This window comes from Rattus norvegicus, chromosome 8 (genome assembly GCF_021556685.1).
Source record: "Rattus norvegicus strain SHRSP/BbbUtx chromosome 8, alternate assembly SHRSP_T2T, whole genome shotgun sequence".
In the NCBI taxonomy this organism is placed as follows: domain Eukaryota; kingdom Metazoa; phylum Chordata; class Mammalia; order Rodentia; family Muridae; genus Rattus; species Rattus norvegicus.
The window spans coordinates 63,454,744-63,470,148 of record NC_141541.1 but is presented as its reverse complement, the minus strand read 5'-3'; the positions used below and the strand labels follow the sequence as shown (position 1 = coordinate 63,470,148).

The window sequence follows — 15,405 nt, the reverse complement described above, 5'->3', positions numbered from 1 at the left end:
TTGAGGCTCTCACTGGCTTGGCTCACAGAGTAACCTGGGCTGGATGGCCATACCCAGCTCCAGGGATCCACCTCCCTCTGTCTTCCCAGCGCCAGATGCCCAGCCTTTCCGTGAGCTTTAGAATTACACTCAGCTCTTCCCAATTGCAAGGTAAGCGCTTTGTTGAATAAGTTGTCTTGCCTGGCCCCTTTCTCCCTGTTGAGGCTCCACCCCATATAATGTGCTCCTTCTCAGGAACCCTCTTGACATTTACCTCCTTGTGCCTACGCCTTCCTCCGAGGTCTTCTTGCCCTGCCTCTGGACGCAATCTCTGCTAAGACATGGTAAACTTCCTGAGAAGGAAACCTTCCTAGAGACTCAATGTGCTTGTTACTTTTCTCATTGTGACAAAATAGTGGACAGAAGGAACTTCCATGAGGACAGGTTTAAATTTAGCCCATGGTTCAAGAGGACATCAGTCTATCATGGCAGAGAGAGCATAGTGGTTGGTCAGCCTGTGCAGCCTACCCTGCAACGTACTCATCTTGATGGGTTAGGAAACAAAAGTAGGTGCAGAAAAGCTGGGTGCATCCTTCTGATCCACTTCTGAAAGCCATATCCCCGAGACTCCAGAATCTTCTAAACAGCCACTAGCTGTAGATCAAGTGGTCAACACATAAACCTGTGGGGGGGGTGGTTACTTCACAGGGCTATGGGTAGGGACACTCTCACAAGCCCCCCTCCCGTGGATGAAAGGCTACAGACAATTAATTGCTGCTGAGAGAGAAAGAATCAGGCTTCCCCAGGGAAGAGCTCTTTAATTGGTTATCTAATACCAAGTGGTCAGCCCTAAAAACATCCACATAAAAGCAACACTAAATGGAGTCAGCAGATTGCATTATGCATTTCTATCTGTCTTTCTGTCTGTCCTGTCTTTCTAATTAACTGTTGGATGTAAGGTGAGCTAATGGTAAGTCAGAGGTTGTACGAAAACGAGACCATTCTTCATTCTGGTGCAGGCAAAGCCCCGATTTGTGTGTGTGTGTGTGTGTGTGTGTGTGTGTGTGTGTGTGTAGAATTCAAAAGAGAATATTCAGAAAATTATCGACAACCTCCTGAAGTGTGTTTAGCATCCCATTAAGAAGGTAAATTTCTTTATATAGCTGGGAAGACAAGAACAGGGAGGGTAGCTTTCTGTCAAGAAATAAAGCATTGATTTTTAAGGAGGAACGACAGACAGCTTAAAGAACCACCTTCTCGGTACCAGGCTTAGGTAAGGACAAAATAGAGGCTGAGTTTGAAAACGTACAGAGATGTCTGAGGCCAGAGCCCTAGGACTCAGAAGACTCGGCTCAGGAACTCTGAAGTTCCTCTTAGATTATTAACCTGTGTTGAGACCAGAGCCATGATGTGATTCAGTCCAGTCACTCTTAGTTCATAGACCATCATGAGGCAAAGGGTGTTTGATAAACTTCAGCCAAATTACTGTGGCAACAAAATGAAGTGGACTTGCTTGAGGCAGATGTCCTCACCTAGTCACGTCATCAGAGAGACGCAGACTGTGGTGTCTGCAGGTTCATCTCAACAAAAGCCATTGCTAAACATAATGCTCCATCCTTAGCCGCTTTAGACACAACTGGCCACTCTTCCTAAAGAGCTTTCTTGGCTATCAGGAGACCATACTGTCTAGTGTTAATCTCTTCCCTCATGGGGTGCTCTGTCCTAATTTCCATCATTGGGTCTTCCCCTTGACCTCTGAACACCGACATGACTGTGACCCTCGTCCCCAACTATCTTCTCTTTCTTGTCCTAGGAAAGTTCATTCAAACCCACAGCTTAAAATGCACCTACAGAACATCTCTGAAATGTCTGACTCCAGCCCCGTTCTCTCCCTGAGATCCAGACTTGCCTACTCAACTGCCTGTTTGACATCTTCAATTAGATCTCTAATAGACTGTGAAATGTAACATGATTGAAACAGAACTCCTCATTTCCTCCATTTAAAGTGTCCTCCTCCTCTATCCCCACATCAATAAACGGCAATTTCATCCCTCCGGTTGTTCACCCCCAAACTATGAGGCCCGCCTTGATTCTTGCTTTCTCTCCCACCTCAAACCCAATCATTAGTGAATCGTGGGCTTCACCTTCAAAATGTATCCGGATTCCAACCATTTGATCCACTTACACAGTCAGCCCTGCAGCTGAGTCACTTTCTGTATTACCCAGGCTGCTGAACCCAGCTGTTCCCCTGTTGTCTCCCCATGCAGTCAATCCTCCGAGGCATCCCCATGACCCTAAAACAACCTCAGACATTTCACTCATCTGCCTCCCACACTCCAAAGACATCCCCATTGTATTTACAAGCTCCACATCGTCCATGAGGTCGACACAGACCTACAAGTTCCTTTTTCTGTTTTCTTCTACATCTTCCGAATTTCAGCATCTCACTACACAGGCCCTTTTTGCTGTCCTTGGCAAGTTATTAAGCTGAACTAAATGGAAAGCATTAAAACCTATTATAAAATATAAAGAGGTACTTTGTAATATCAATAACATAAAGCTGTAAAGGGAACAGAGTATATGTAGTTAATGGCAAAGTCTCAGTTCTGCAAGATGGAGACTTCTGGTCTTGGACGATGATGGTGATGATGATGGTGGTGGTGGTGATGATGGTGATGGTGGTGATGAGGATGATGGCATAATGCTATAAATACACTAAATACAACTGAGTTCAATGGTTAGACTGGTAAGCTTTATGTGTGTTTTACTGCAATTAAAAATAATTAAAAATATCATTAATATCAATAGGTATAAAGATATATCCATAATATATATAGGAATATACGTATCGGTAAAATAGGTATTACATATTTACATATGTAAAATCATTTTACATAAAAACATTTTAGGTTTGGGAGATTGTTTAGTGGGAAAATGCATCTGCTGTGTAAATATGAGGACCTGAATTTGGATCCCACACCCATGTAGAAAACTGGGTGTGGCTATGTGTGCCTGTAACCCCAGCGCTTACGGGGTTGGGTAGGATGCAGAGGCAGGAGGATCACTTTGGCCAGACAACCTAGCCAGAACAACAGTGAGCTCAAGGTTCCGTGAGGAGCCTTGTCTCCAGGGAACAGTGGGGAGTACTCTGGGAGGATGCCCAGTGCTCTCCCTTGACCTACACCCAGAGCTCTACATATAGCTCAGCTGGTAAAGTGTTTGCCAAGGCATGCATGGAGCCCTTGGTTCTACCCCCAGCATCCCATAAGCTAGGTGTGATGGTACACACATCTAACCTCAGTACTCAGGAGACGGAGGCAAGAGGGTAAGAAATTCAAGGTCATCTTAACTGCAGAGTGAGTTCAAGGCCAGCGTGGGATACATGAACCAGTGTCTCACAAGAAGCTAGCTACACCTGTGGGAGCTGAGGAGATGGCTCAGTCGATAAGTTGTTTGTTATACAAGTATGAGGCTCTACCATCCATGTAAGAGCTAAATGGCACGTAGCTATAATCCCAGCACTGGGAAGGAGGAGATGGCAGATCCCTGGGGCTTGCTGGCCAGTCAGTCAAGGCAAATCGGCAAGTTCCAGCAGAAAAAAAAGACTGTCTCAAAAATTAAGATAGAGAGACTGAGGAAGACACTTGATATGGACTTCTGGTTTCCACACGCACTGTCACATACATGCACACACATGAGCAATCTCCTTTTTTTTTTTTTTTTTTTTGGTTCTTTTTTTTCGGAGCTGGGGACCGAACCCAGGGCCTTGCGCTTCCTAGGCAAGCGCTCTACCACTGAGGTAAATCCCCAGCCCCAATGAGCAATCTCCTTACACCTACAGTGGCAATAGTATTTAACTATAAACAAAGTCTTGAAACAAATCCAATGCGTAAGTACCTACAGTGGTCACACTTCCCACTGAGTGTGGTCAGTGACAAGAGACTTGTCTCTGTAGGAACTGGGCATGAATCCTTCAAAAATAGGACTCGGGTCCTTTTTCCTTTCTGTCTGTCTTTCTTTTGTTCTTTGTTTGTTTATTTATTTATGTATGTATTTTTTTGATACAAGGTTTCTCTGGGTACCCCTAGCTGTCCTGGAACTTGTTCTCTAGACCAGTTTGTCCTCAAATTCAAAGGTCTACCTGCTTCTGTCTCTCTGCCTCTCTGCCTCTCCAGTGATGGAATTAAAGGTGTGCAGTCCAATGCCACTGCCCAGCTAGGACTCAGGTTTTTAGAGCAGAATCTGCTGGGAATCTGGACGATACATCTCTACGTCTCTGACATAAGCCAATCATCCACAGCTGAACGAGCTGTGGCAAGATTCTGACTATCTCCATCGCAAGTCATTTGACCACGTGCTGTCCTTTGACACATCCAAGGTACAAAGCTACCCACAGTGTGTAATTAAGGGTTTCGGATAGACTAAGGTTTTCCCCTGCCAAATGTCATTCATCTGTGCTTGAGTCTTCCAACAAATACAACCGAAATATGATTCGTAAAACCAGCTCACCTGTGTGAACTATTTTGTCCTGCTGTTTTGTGGCCACTATGTGGTTTAGAGAAGTAGAGGCATTATTTTGGGATACTTAAACCACAAAGCTCACTTCTGTCACTGGACAAAAGAGGATGTCAGGACCTAGAGAGGTAAGGTGACTTGTCTGCAGCTGCACCTCTAGTTTGCGGAAGAGCTAAGACTGGATTCCAGGAATCCCGATGCTCTAGGCTAGCGTTTCTTTTCAAAATCTGGAGTATAGACATATCTTGGAGATATTGCAGGTTCAGCTCTACATTGCTAAATTAAAGTGAATGAAATGCTGAAGTAAGTCATATGGTTCTGGAGATGCCCCCCCAATACAGGACGCTGCTGTTGCTCTGGTCTGTCCGCTAGAACGAGGTACTTAAGACGGTTTTGCTGAAGACTCCACACGAAATGGTCACAGACACGGAACAATTGTTTGTACAGTTGCTTTCTCCATCCTGGCTGGCTTTCACAGCACTGGAGGGTGCTGTTTGGGTTCCTGGCAGGAGATTTTAATAATTTTATCCAGCTGTGAACCTGGCGAGCTGCAGTTATGACCAGTGTGCCAAGGTATGTGCATATGTACAACAACGGCACAAACGCTATTGGGGTAACCAGCGTCTTCCTGGCTGGATTTAAAGCCCACCCATGGAGAAAACACATGCCTGGAACTGTAAATATAGCCATGAACCCATGACTGGGAATCCGTAGGCCCTAGAAGTCTACCTATTGTTGTTCTGCTATTCTACTTAATGGATACAGAACCAAACTGTCCTCTAAATTTGTATGTCTGCCCCCAATAGATTAAGTGTAATTCTCATACATCGTCTGAGTGGTTTCTTGGTGTAATGGATGTTGGTTGACATAGAAAATCTCAACCGGTCCAAGTGCAGAGAGTGAGTGTCAGCGGAGAGCTCAAATGAATCACGTCTATCACACCCCGCCGCTAAGGCTCCGTGACCATCATGGAAGAGGGGGCAGACTGTAAGAGCCAGAGACTGAGGAAGGCCAGACCAAAACAGAGTACAGGATCTCTGTACTTATGATCCTGTGTGAAATTAAGCCATCCAACAAGCTGTCGTGGAGTAGGAAGGGATTTGTGAGCCTCTGCCCCTAACTGAAGAGCTACAGACAGGCGATGGCTTCTAAGTTTTCTTTAAGGACAGGGCTCCGGGTAGATTGGTCACACTTCAGCAGATGGCCCGGACCCAGGAGTACACAAACTGAGAGTCAACAGTTTTATTTACCAATAAATAAATAACACAAAATTGGAGGCTAGGGATTGTATTCGGGAGGAGTTGATGTGAATATAATTAAAATATATAGTATGAAATTCTCAAAGAACAAAAATAAAAATCTTAAACCAAGTCACATGAGTATTTTGACTGCTTGGTAAAGTTATATTTAGACTATTCTGTACTCCTTTATACATGCAATATGGTATTATATCTTTTTTTTTTTTTTGGTTCTTTTTTCGGAGCTGGGGACTGAACCCAGGGCCTTGCGCTTCCTAGGCAAGCACTCTACCACTGAGCTAAATCCCCAACCCCATTAGTATTATATCTTAAAAAAAAATACCTGGGCTGGAGAGATGGTTAAGGGCCTTTGTTCTTGCAGAGGCCCTGGGTTTACCATATGGTGGCTCACAACCACTTGTAATTCTGGTTCTCAGGGTTCTAACACCTTCTTCTGACCCCCTAAAGGTACCTGGCATGCATATGGTATACATACATACATACATACATACATACATACATACATACATACATGCAAGCAAAATAATCATGTACATGAAATAAATAAGTCCAAAAGAAAATTAGAAACAATGCACAAACTTTATGATTCTTTATTGCTAATGACCCTCTGGACTGTTTGAAAGATAAGCCTTCTCAGGTTTGGCTGACATAAGACTTCGCTGTGTTAAAAAGAAGAAAAGCATGTGGCATGCTATGTACTATGTGAGGCATTCTTCTGTCACCTTGGGAAACAGGGAGGAACTATTTCCACTCAATGTACTGGCCTTTGTCCTCAAACTGTCTATAACGGTCTTCTCTTCTCTGGCCTTGAAGACAACTTGGACAGCTTCTGTAGCTTTCTGCCTTCTCGCACGTGCTAGAACCACTTCTGACGGTTAGGTATTAACAAGACCTCATCTGGTCTAAATCAAATATGCAGCCATTTATCCAGGGCCAAGCTCTTTTCCTCACCTAGTAGGACATGCCGAAGAGGTGGAGGCAGGAGGATCATAAGTTTGAAGCCACCTTAGGCTATGCTTTGTCTATGGTCATGGAGACATCTGCCCTCCTCTGATCTCCGGTTATCTCAGACTCCTGGGTAGAGAGCACAGGGAAAGTCTCCAGTATGCGCTTTCTTTTCCCCAAAGACAACAAGGGAGCTAATCTTCAGCCAAAGCAGGTTTCTTCCAAGGATAGAGCCTTAAAGTTTTCCAGCAAGCACATACTTAACTATCACACTTTGGGTGTGGAATGCAATTTCTGCAACTGCCTTTGGAGAGAACGTAATGGTGACTGTTGACTGAAGGTGGGCTCTCCCATCACAACTGTGGCCTTTCACTAGAGCACAAAGCACCTTGTCGTTCATTCTTCACCCCTGGAACTCCTAAAGTGCTGTCTTGGTGCAGCTCTTCAGTCAAAAGGAAACTGGAGAGCAGGTCCAGCACTCCACAGGTCAGACAGAATCTCTTAACATTGTAAACCACTTAGTGTTCTGCAGAAACACTATTTTTAGTTTGATAAACTTATTATTATAGTCCTGACTGCATTTTGTACACTTGAAATGCCCAAATAAAATAAGCCATGAATGACTGCAGTATTCCTAGAATATGTTGTCGCATCCAGATCGAAGTCCTTCGGGAGTTAAGATGGTCTCGATTTTGTGGCTATTTTACTGGCATATCATGCATGTGGCCCCATGCAAATGAATCACCTGGCTCAGACTGTTGGTTGACAGTGTTTCTGAGGGGACAGGACATTCCCCTTGAAACTTCAAGTTGCAAGGAGCCTGGCCCTTAGTATCCTCTAGTGAAAGTTGTTTGAGTTTTTTCTTTTTTGTTGTATGATTTTTAATTATTTTTTCATATAATATATTAAATCGTGTTTCTTCTCTCCCCCAACTCTTCAGAAATCCTACACATCTCTCTACCATCCAACTTTATGTGTGCACTTCTCTTTCTCCCTCTCAGGACAAACAAACAAACAAAAAAAAGACCCAGATTCCTCCCCCTTAAAAAAAAACAAAAAACCAAAACCAAAAACCAACCAAAGGGAAAAAAAAGAAAGAAAAAGAAAAAAAGGAAAATACAAAAAAGCCAGAACAAAAACAAAAGTACACCAAAAAATACCACTGAGTTCATTCTGTGTTGGTCACTCCTGGGGATGGGACCTGCCCAGGGGTGTGGTTGCTATACCCAGTGACCTCCATTGAAGAAGAAAGTCACTATACTGACAGCTGAAAAGAAATTCTGGTTTTTCCTGACCTCGGAGAAAGTAGATACTGGTGAAAACCACGTACTATCCTTTATTCCAACTGGGCACACCAGTAATGGGATTAGATTGTGGTGTGTATGTGTGTGTGTGTGTGTGTGTGTGTGTGTGTGTGTGTGTGTGTGTGTGTATCTGTCTGTCTGACTGGCTGACTAGCTGACTGACTCTGTCTCACTAATGGACTTCCTCAAGTAGGCTCAGTGAACCCCATCTTATTTTGGGATGCAGGATCACTCACTTGAACTATCGGCTGGACTGGCTGCCAGGGGCTCTGTCCATTTGTTTTGTTTGGGGCAGGGGGAGGGCACGGTTTGCTTGTTGGTTTGCATAGGCACTGTGGATCTGAACACAAGCCCTTGTGCTTGTACAGAACCCACTTTACCAGCTAGGACATCTCAACTTTTTCTTTTTTAAGGTGGATATCCCACCTATTAACTTTAATGTCCTCTCCACTTGGCACAGGGGAAGAATGCAGGCCCAGACCAGAGCGGCTCAGAGGAGGTCTGTGTCAAGTGTGAGGGCTGGTGGGTGTGTTGCTTGAACCCTGAGCGTTCAGTTTATCCTGGTGGCGGAAAGGACTGGGAGAGAAAGCAACAGACACACAAAACTAAAACGCTAAACACTTTAAAAATAGCTCCATAGGTCGGGAAGACGCCGAGCTACTTTTTAAATCACCCCCTGTACTCCCATTACTTTTAGTTATCCCTGTACATCCCTCCGCATTCCAAAAGGTTCTCAGGGGGTTGCTGTCCTGGCTCTGTCGACTCAGTTTTCTCCTATAAAGCCTGCATGGACTCCAGAGCCGATCAATACGGGCGTCAATTTAGAAAGAAGGATTTTGGAAAGTCCACATATAAAACTACAATGTCTGAGTGGATAACAGATAGGAGCTAAAATCCCACTGTGTGTAAAGTATTGGGCTGGACGCTGAGAGAGCTATTTTTGAGAAGTATAAATCACAGCTGATGTTTTTGAGTAATTTGTGATCTGCCAGTGAGATAGGCTCCATGCCCAAGGGAGGATGGCTGACGTCACAAAGCAGGCTGCACTCTGTGCCTCCCGGCAGGCAGGCAGGCAGGCAGAGCCCTCAACCTCTTTGTCCCTCTGGCAGAGAAGTGAGGCATAGCAGGACAAGGTGAAATTAGCCCTTGGGGAATATACTGGGGAGAAAGGGCTGAAGGGAAACTGAACAAGAACCAGTCTTAGAGGAGGGAAAGTGGGTTTTCCCCCAAAGACACAAGATACATTAATACAAAGATACATTAATGATCAATGGTGACATTTAGTGACTGCTGCTCTCTTGCCATGCTCCCTTCACCTTCATTCCTGAAGCCACCACATAGCTCTTTCACAGGGGACCCGAGACAGTTAACTATTTCATGTTCCGCCGTGAGCAAGTGCAAGGACCTGGATTCAAATCCTGGGCAGAGCTCATCCCCCTCAACAACACTGGCCTGGGACGGATCGGGAAGTGCAAGGAGGCAGATGGACAGAGAGTTTCCAGGAAGCAGCAGCAGGCTCAGGTGTTGCTGAGCCATCAGGAAGGAAATCTGAGAAACAGCCATCAGATTTGTGACCTTTACCAGATCTCTGTGGGAAGAGAGGTGAGGACAGGAGTCTCCCGTAGGGCAAGGAGGAGGACAGCAAATCTAGCCCTGGAGAGGGACTGGCAGGGAGGACAAGAGGAAGGTTTCCAGGAGCGAGCCCGATGAGGCACAACCTCAACTTTGAGGGTTTGAAATATTCTATTCTTTCAAAAAGAGCTCATTTTAGTAATAATGGTGGGAGACAATTAGCTGGTTTGCAAGCAGGTAAAATGCAGAATTTTAACTCTTTCTAGGGAAACTGTTAGGGAGGAAGCCATCTTATCAGGTCCACACAGATCGCTTAGGAGCTATTTTGAGGAGGGAAAGCATCCGAAAGTCATTGCACCAGGGCTGCACACTGAGAACATCTGTCTGATCCCAGTCTGAGCTGCTAAACAGACACTCTCGGACAGATACTTTGTTTTAATGAGTGGTTAGGACTGTGGCTGTTGGTTTTCATGCTAGGTACTAAGTAGTTTTTGTTACAAATCAACCCAGTCTTAGGGGGACTGTGGCTTTTGAAAGGGAAGTCTACTTAGGGCAAACAATGCAAGCCATGAGGGCAGCCGAGGAAGAGGAGGTAGAGGACAAGAGGAAGAGGGGGTTGTTCTTTTATCAAGGCCTCTTTCCATGACTATCAGCTCCTTCAGCACCCCAGTCTGACTCCTTATTCAGAGTTCTAGGTTTGAATCAGTCCTCAAAGTGCCTATGATTTTGTTCTGTCCCAGACAGTACTCCTGCAAACTGCACATTCTGGTTTGTTGGACCAAAGGAACCTGAGTGCAGCTGCCGGCTCATGCTTGCCAACAGTACTGCCCAGACAAACTGGCTAAGTGCTTTGAGAGTGAACCCTCACTTCGGCAAGAAAGACACCAAGGGCTATTTAATGTCTAAACAATGTAGCAGGTTAACTACAGGGGGGACGATGATCAGCTGGCCTGGGTGAAACAGTGTCCTGAGGGAGCCTAGATTCTCTTCTTAGTGATAAGGGCTAAAAACTTGGTGGTCAACAAAGCATTCTAGAGTCTCCTTTGGAAGCCGTCAAAAGCATTGTGCAGCCCAAATAGAGGGGAAGCTTTACAGACCGCTTCCCCTACCCCCTTATCCTCCCATCCTCCCACCCCCACCCCCATAAGAACAACTCTCAGGAACTTCCTCTCCATCTCTATACCACCCAGTTCTCCCCAGTAGTTGCCTCGTTCACAACATTCAGAGCAAAAGTAAGACGCATTTTCCCCTAATTCTTTGTGCACGATCCTTGGTGATGCTGTAAAGAACATAGCAAGCCACTGCAGGGAACAGCGAGAGCCACCACTAACAAAAACAAGAAATGTGGGAAGCTGGGGGGATTTGGGGATGCCACAGTGAGTTGTCTGCCCCATTTCCACAGCGTGAGGGATAAGAGAGTAAAAACGGGCAAAACCTTTGTCTTCTGGCACATTTGTTCCATAGAGGAGATGGAGATAAAATCAAGGAAGACTAAATGTTGTGTGCTAGGAGGTGTCAGGATGCAAACAAGACAGGAAGACGAGCTAAGGGCTTTTGAAGGCACAGTTAGACTTTAAGCAAAGCCTCGAGGAGGTAAAAAAAGTGAGCCCGCAGAGCCTGCAGGAAGAGCGTTCTGGGAGAAAAACCTATTATAGCCAAGACCCCGAGGCAGAGAAACAGCAGAGAGGCCAGTATGGGTGGAGAGGAAGGAATGGATGGAAGGTCAGAGGACAAAGGACAGAGCCTACTTCATCCTGCAATCACAGCCAAAGGAAAAAGCCAACGTCTGAGCCTCACTGACAGACTAGATATCAGGTCCTGTGTTGTTTATCAGGGCTCCCAGCTCCTCAGCTGTACACCAGACCACAAGGGGTGACTGCAAAGAGACTTGGAATATGAAACTCCCCATCGGGACACAGCACATGCTGCTTCCTACCACACCACCCATCAGTTCCCACAGCCTTTCCCTAGGTGTAGGGCTCTTCCCTACAGCTCCCAGTGAGGCTGAATCAAGTGTTTAGAATCTGGCCATTCAAGGGCCTCTCAGACGTCAAAGATGTCTTGGCAGGTGCAAGAAAACAAACCAAAAAGCACTATTTGTCTTTGAACATACGAGTTGTAAGAAAGTAACATTTTAGTTTCTGCACTTTAAAATCTCAAGCAATCCACACCAAGCCCTTAATGGTAGCTACTGGTAATGGTTAAGACTACTAAAGATGGGGGAGGATGGGGAGGGGAACACCCGTAGAGAAGGGGAGGGGAGGGGTTAGGGGGATGTTAGCCAGGAAACCGGGTAAGGGAATAACAATCGAAATGTAAATAAGAAATACCCAAGTTAATAAAGATGAAATAAATAAATAAATTTTTTTAAAAAGATTACCAAAGATTTTGATTTTTCACTACTGACTTTCAATTTTCCTTTAAAAAAAAAAAAAGACTGAACATTCTACAATGAATATTTATTACATTTGCAAAAAAAATCGTAGCCTAGGCCAGTGTTGACTGATGCAGGGGAATAAGCTTTCTGGTCTGCTCTGTATAGACTTCATCCCACCCCACCTAAGATAGGTTGGTATGACCCAACTTCAGGACTCTTAGGGAGTTCTTGGGTCCTCCGATTAGACCTCAGCCACAGAAGGTCCCAAATGAGCTCCGAGATGGTCCTTGGCCAGCATCCATGGTCCCAGCCGATTCCATGTGGAAGAAGGGGATGGAGGATCCTTGCTACAAAAGCACAAACCAAGGATAAAAGCAGAAACCAATGAAATTAAAGAACTCCATATAAACTATCTACGAACCTCTGTGATTCACAAGCGTTGGCACTAAATCTTTCATTTAAAAACATTAAATTAAGGGGCATAAGTAAAACTCCATCTCATAACTAAATAACTTGCAGGGTCAGCCAACACAAGACAGTTCACAGAATCTTATTCACCAATGCATTGAAATGTGCACTATAACCAATTACAGCAAAACATGCAGCTTGAAAATGGTAGTCCTTCCTCTCCCCTCTGAAACGTTCACTCTCAGCGAGAGGAATAAAAAGTAACCGGGAAGCCTTCATAATTACCCCATGGCTTTTCCAAGTTTGAAAATGTTTCAAGAAAAGAAGACATAGTCTAGAATTTTTGCTCCTTTACATTTCCAGAGTTGACCCAGGCACCGAGAAGGGAGCTCATGTGTGCATTACATAAAATTCTGTTTGCAGGGAAGGCAACTAGTCTACCTCATGCTTGGCAATTATGAGAGTCCTACCTGGAGAAGATCCTGATGCTTCCCAAGGGAAAGCCCCTTTCTTCCCCAGAAATCAAGCAACACCTCTCCCTTCTTTCTGTTTCTTCTCAGTGCCCTCAGGATTTATCCCGACTTTCTGACCGTAAGCTGGAAATCTCCAGGGCAGAAAATGTCCACCTCAGCATTTCCATAAGCCCTGGAAATTGTACTATTCCAAAACGGAGTATTTTCTAAGGAGAGAATCTTCTATACAAATCGTCTACTATCAATAGATGTCAGTATAATGAAGGAGGTAACATTCTCTCAAACCAGGCTCATGACCAAGGAAGAAAACAGCTTATGGAACTTGGATTAAGCAATTTTAAATACCTTGTTTCCTGTTATCTCCCATAACCAAGGCATGCATCATTAACAACTATATTTTCAATATGCTTTCCAGTTAATTCTCTAACTTCAACCATACCTTTCTCATTCCTAGCTTAATTACAGGACCTGGATATAAAAGCTAGCAGCTCTGTTAGGTGAATTTTCCATTCCCGAAACTATAACAGTTTATAAGTCCATGAAAACTGCTACGAATGTGTAACCAAGACCAACACCTGAGCTGTAAGAACGTACTTGGGAAAAAGGAGATTAAATATATATCCGTAGTCAGACAGATACACTCTAAGAGCTTTGAGTGAATAGTTGCCATGTTTGTAGACACCAGATCCTGGCACATGGCTGGCATGGAGTTCTTCACAACATTACAGCACCCACAAGTGTGATAAGACACCAGAATGATGACTGGCAGTGATGGCAAAAATGGTGTTCAAACGGGTAGGATGGGGCGAGCGTGTGAAGACTACACCAGCACCCACATGATTTGTAGGTACCTTATGGGTTTAAACTGGGAGCGAAACAAAATTCTGAACATAATTGATTACGTGGGATAGTTTTACAGCAGGATGCCTTGGACCCTGTGTTTAAAAATAGGTTCAGTGTCACCACAAAAGAAATTCCACACAGTGCCACTCGTGAACGTCAGTTCCTCGCATTGGAAAGCCACAAAACTCGGACGATCTGTGAAATGGGAAATTGCATCAGGGCCTGTGCGCTCACATGAGGGAAAAGGTGGATGAGGTAGGAAGACTGGAGTTAAATGCCAAGCCCCCAGCGCCCTGCAATCCGGTATGATGCAAAGGACTGGATCTTTACCCTGCTCCTGACTATGTGACCTTGGGTAAGTCAGTTAACCGTTTAAGTGCCAGCTTCTTCATCTCCAACACAGAGATGACAGCCTTGCAATGAAAACCCAAGGAAATCAGCCACAAACGGCGTTTAACTCAGCACTGGGTCCACACGAGTACATCTATCTCCTGGTTTAATCTGGTATCACAGACCAGCTGCCCGACCCCCACATCTTGAGATAGTCATTTTTATTTTGTGCTTCCAGCTCTTTCTGTTCTTTTTCACTCTCTTATTTCTGGGGGAGGGAAGCAGTTGCATACAGTCCACTTTCCCCACTCTTCTTCACAGCTAAGTTAAAGCTAGGGAAAATAATAGCATACACTGAAGAGAAACCCAGCCAGTGCTTAGAATATGGTGGTGTATGTATATGGAATAGAAATAAACCATATTTCAGTTTAAAATATATAATGCAAAAAATAAGATTTTATTTCAAAAGAAAGAAATGACAGGCAACACATTTAAAGAGGACAGAAGGGATCTTGTGGGCCTCTCATTATCTCAGTATTGGTGACTATGAAACAGAATGGAGTATGGGGTCTGACTTCCAACAGGTGGCTAGCTTTAATCGGCTTCAGATGCAAAACCCCGATGAGTTTGAGTAGGCAAGTCTCAGATATTCAATTCAAGGCCTCCTATGAACAATTTAGAAAGATTTTTTTTCTGGGTTTAAGCCTCCCTGGCAAGTTAGCCAGCAGGGAACTGTATGCTGTAGCTTGCACCTGTCCTCCGAACAGTATGCCAGGCTGACGTGAAACCCTTCACTCTTTCCAGACCGTCCATCCTGTCTCTGGGGCGCCTAGCGACAAACCGGGGAAGCCCACTAGGAAGTGGTCACGACCAGCCAAGCCACAAATCCCTAGGGTGTGGGATTCCCACCTCTACACCACGTCTGAAAACCGAAAATAGGCGTCCGCTTGCTATACTGCAATGGGATTCCCCTCAGAAGCAAACCTCCCGCACCCCCAGCTTTCATGTTTTATTAATAAATGCAAGATGGCACACAGAGGCAAAGAATAGGAGGGAAGGCATCTGCAGCTGGACCCGAACCAGGACAGTTTGCAAAAATAAATAAGAAGCATGTGACAAGCAGATCCCCAGTCTGGAGCTGAAGACCCCGCGCTGCCCAGCGGATGGTCGTCCGGCTCCCCAGCCTGGGACATGAAGGTCAGCTGCAGGATCCTAGTCCTCCAGGGCAGGCACCCTGCAAACAGTGACCGGTCCCTACCCTTGCCTCCCTCACCCTCCTGCCTGGGCCACAGCAGGGGAAGCCCCGGCAGCTGCCGGCTGCCGGCTGCAAGAACACATACCTGCTGCCGGAGCTCAGGATTCGCTCTGCTCTGCAGCGCCGGGCCCGCGCTCCCGCTCCC

General features: G+C 45.2%; 1 protein-coding gene and 1 long non-coding RNA gene across 4 annotated transcripts in view; one reads left to right on the top strand and one right to left on the bottom strand.

The window, feature by feature from the left end:
- The window catches only part of LOC148004142 (uncharacterized), a 53,157-nt gene extending 51,106 nt beyond the window's left edge, over positions 1 to 2,051 (top strand). The window contains exons 5-6 of one of the 2 annotated variants that reach the window (XR_015627274.1): positions 90 to 150; positions 1,793 to 2,051. This is a non-coding gene — a long non-coding RNA (uncharacterized LOC148004142). The remainder of the gene's footprint in view (positions 1 to 89; positions 151 to 1,792) is intronic. The other variant, XR_015627275.1, reaches the window with a different exon arrangement.
- Tmem266 (transmembrane protein 266) overlaps positions 1 to 15,405 on the bottom strand; it is a 114,351-nt gene extending 98,946 nt beyond the window's left edge. The window contains exon 1 of one of the 2 annotated variants that reach the window (XM_087563355.1): positions 15,346 to 15,405. The gene's annotated coding sequence lies outside the window, so the exon portion shown is untranslated. 2 annotated transcript variants of the gene reach the window in all.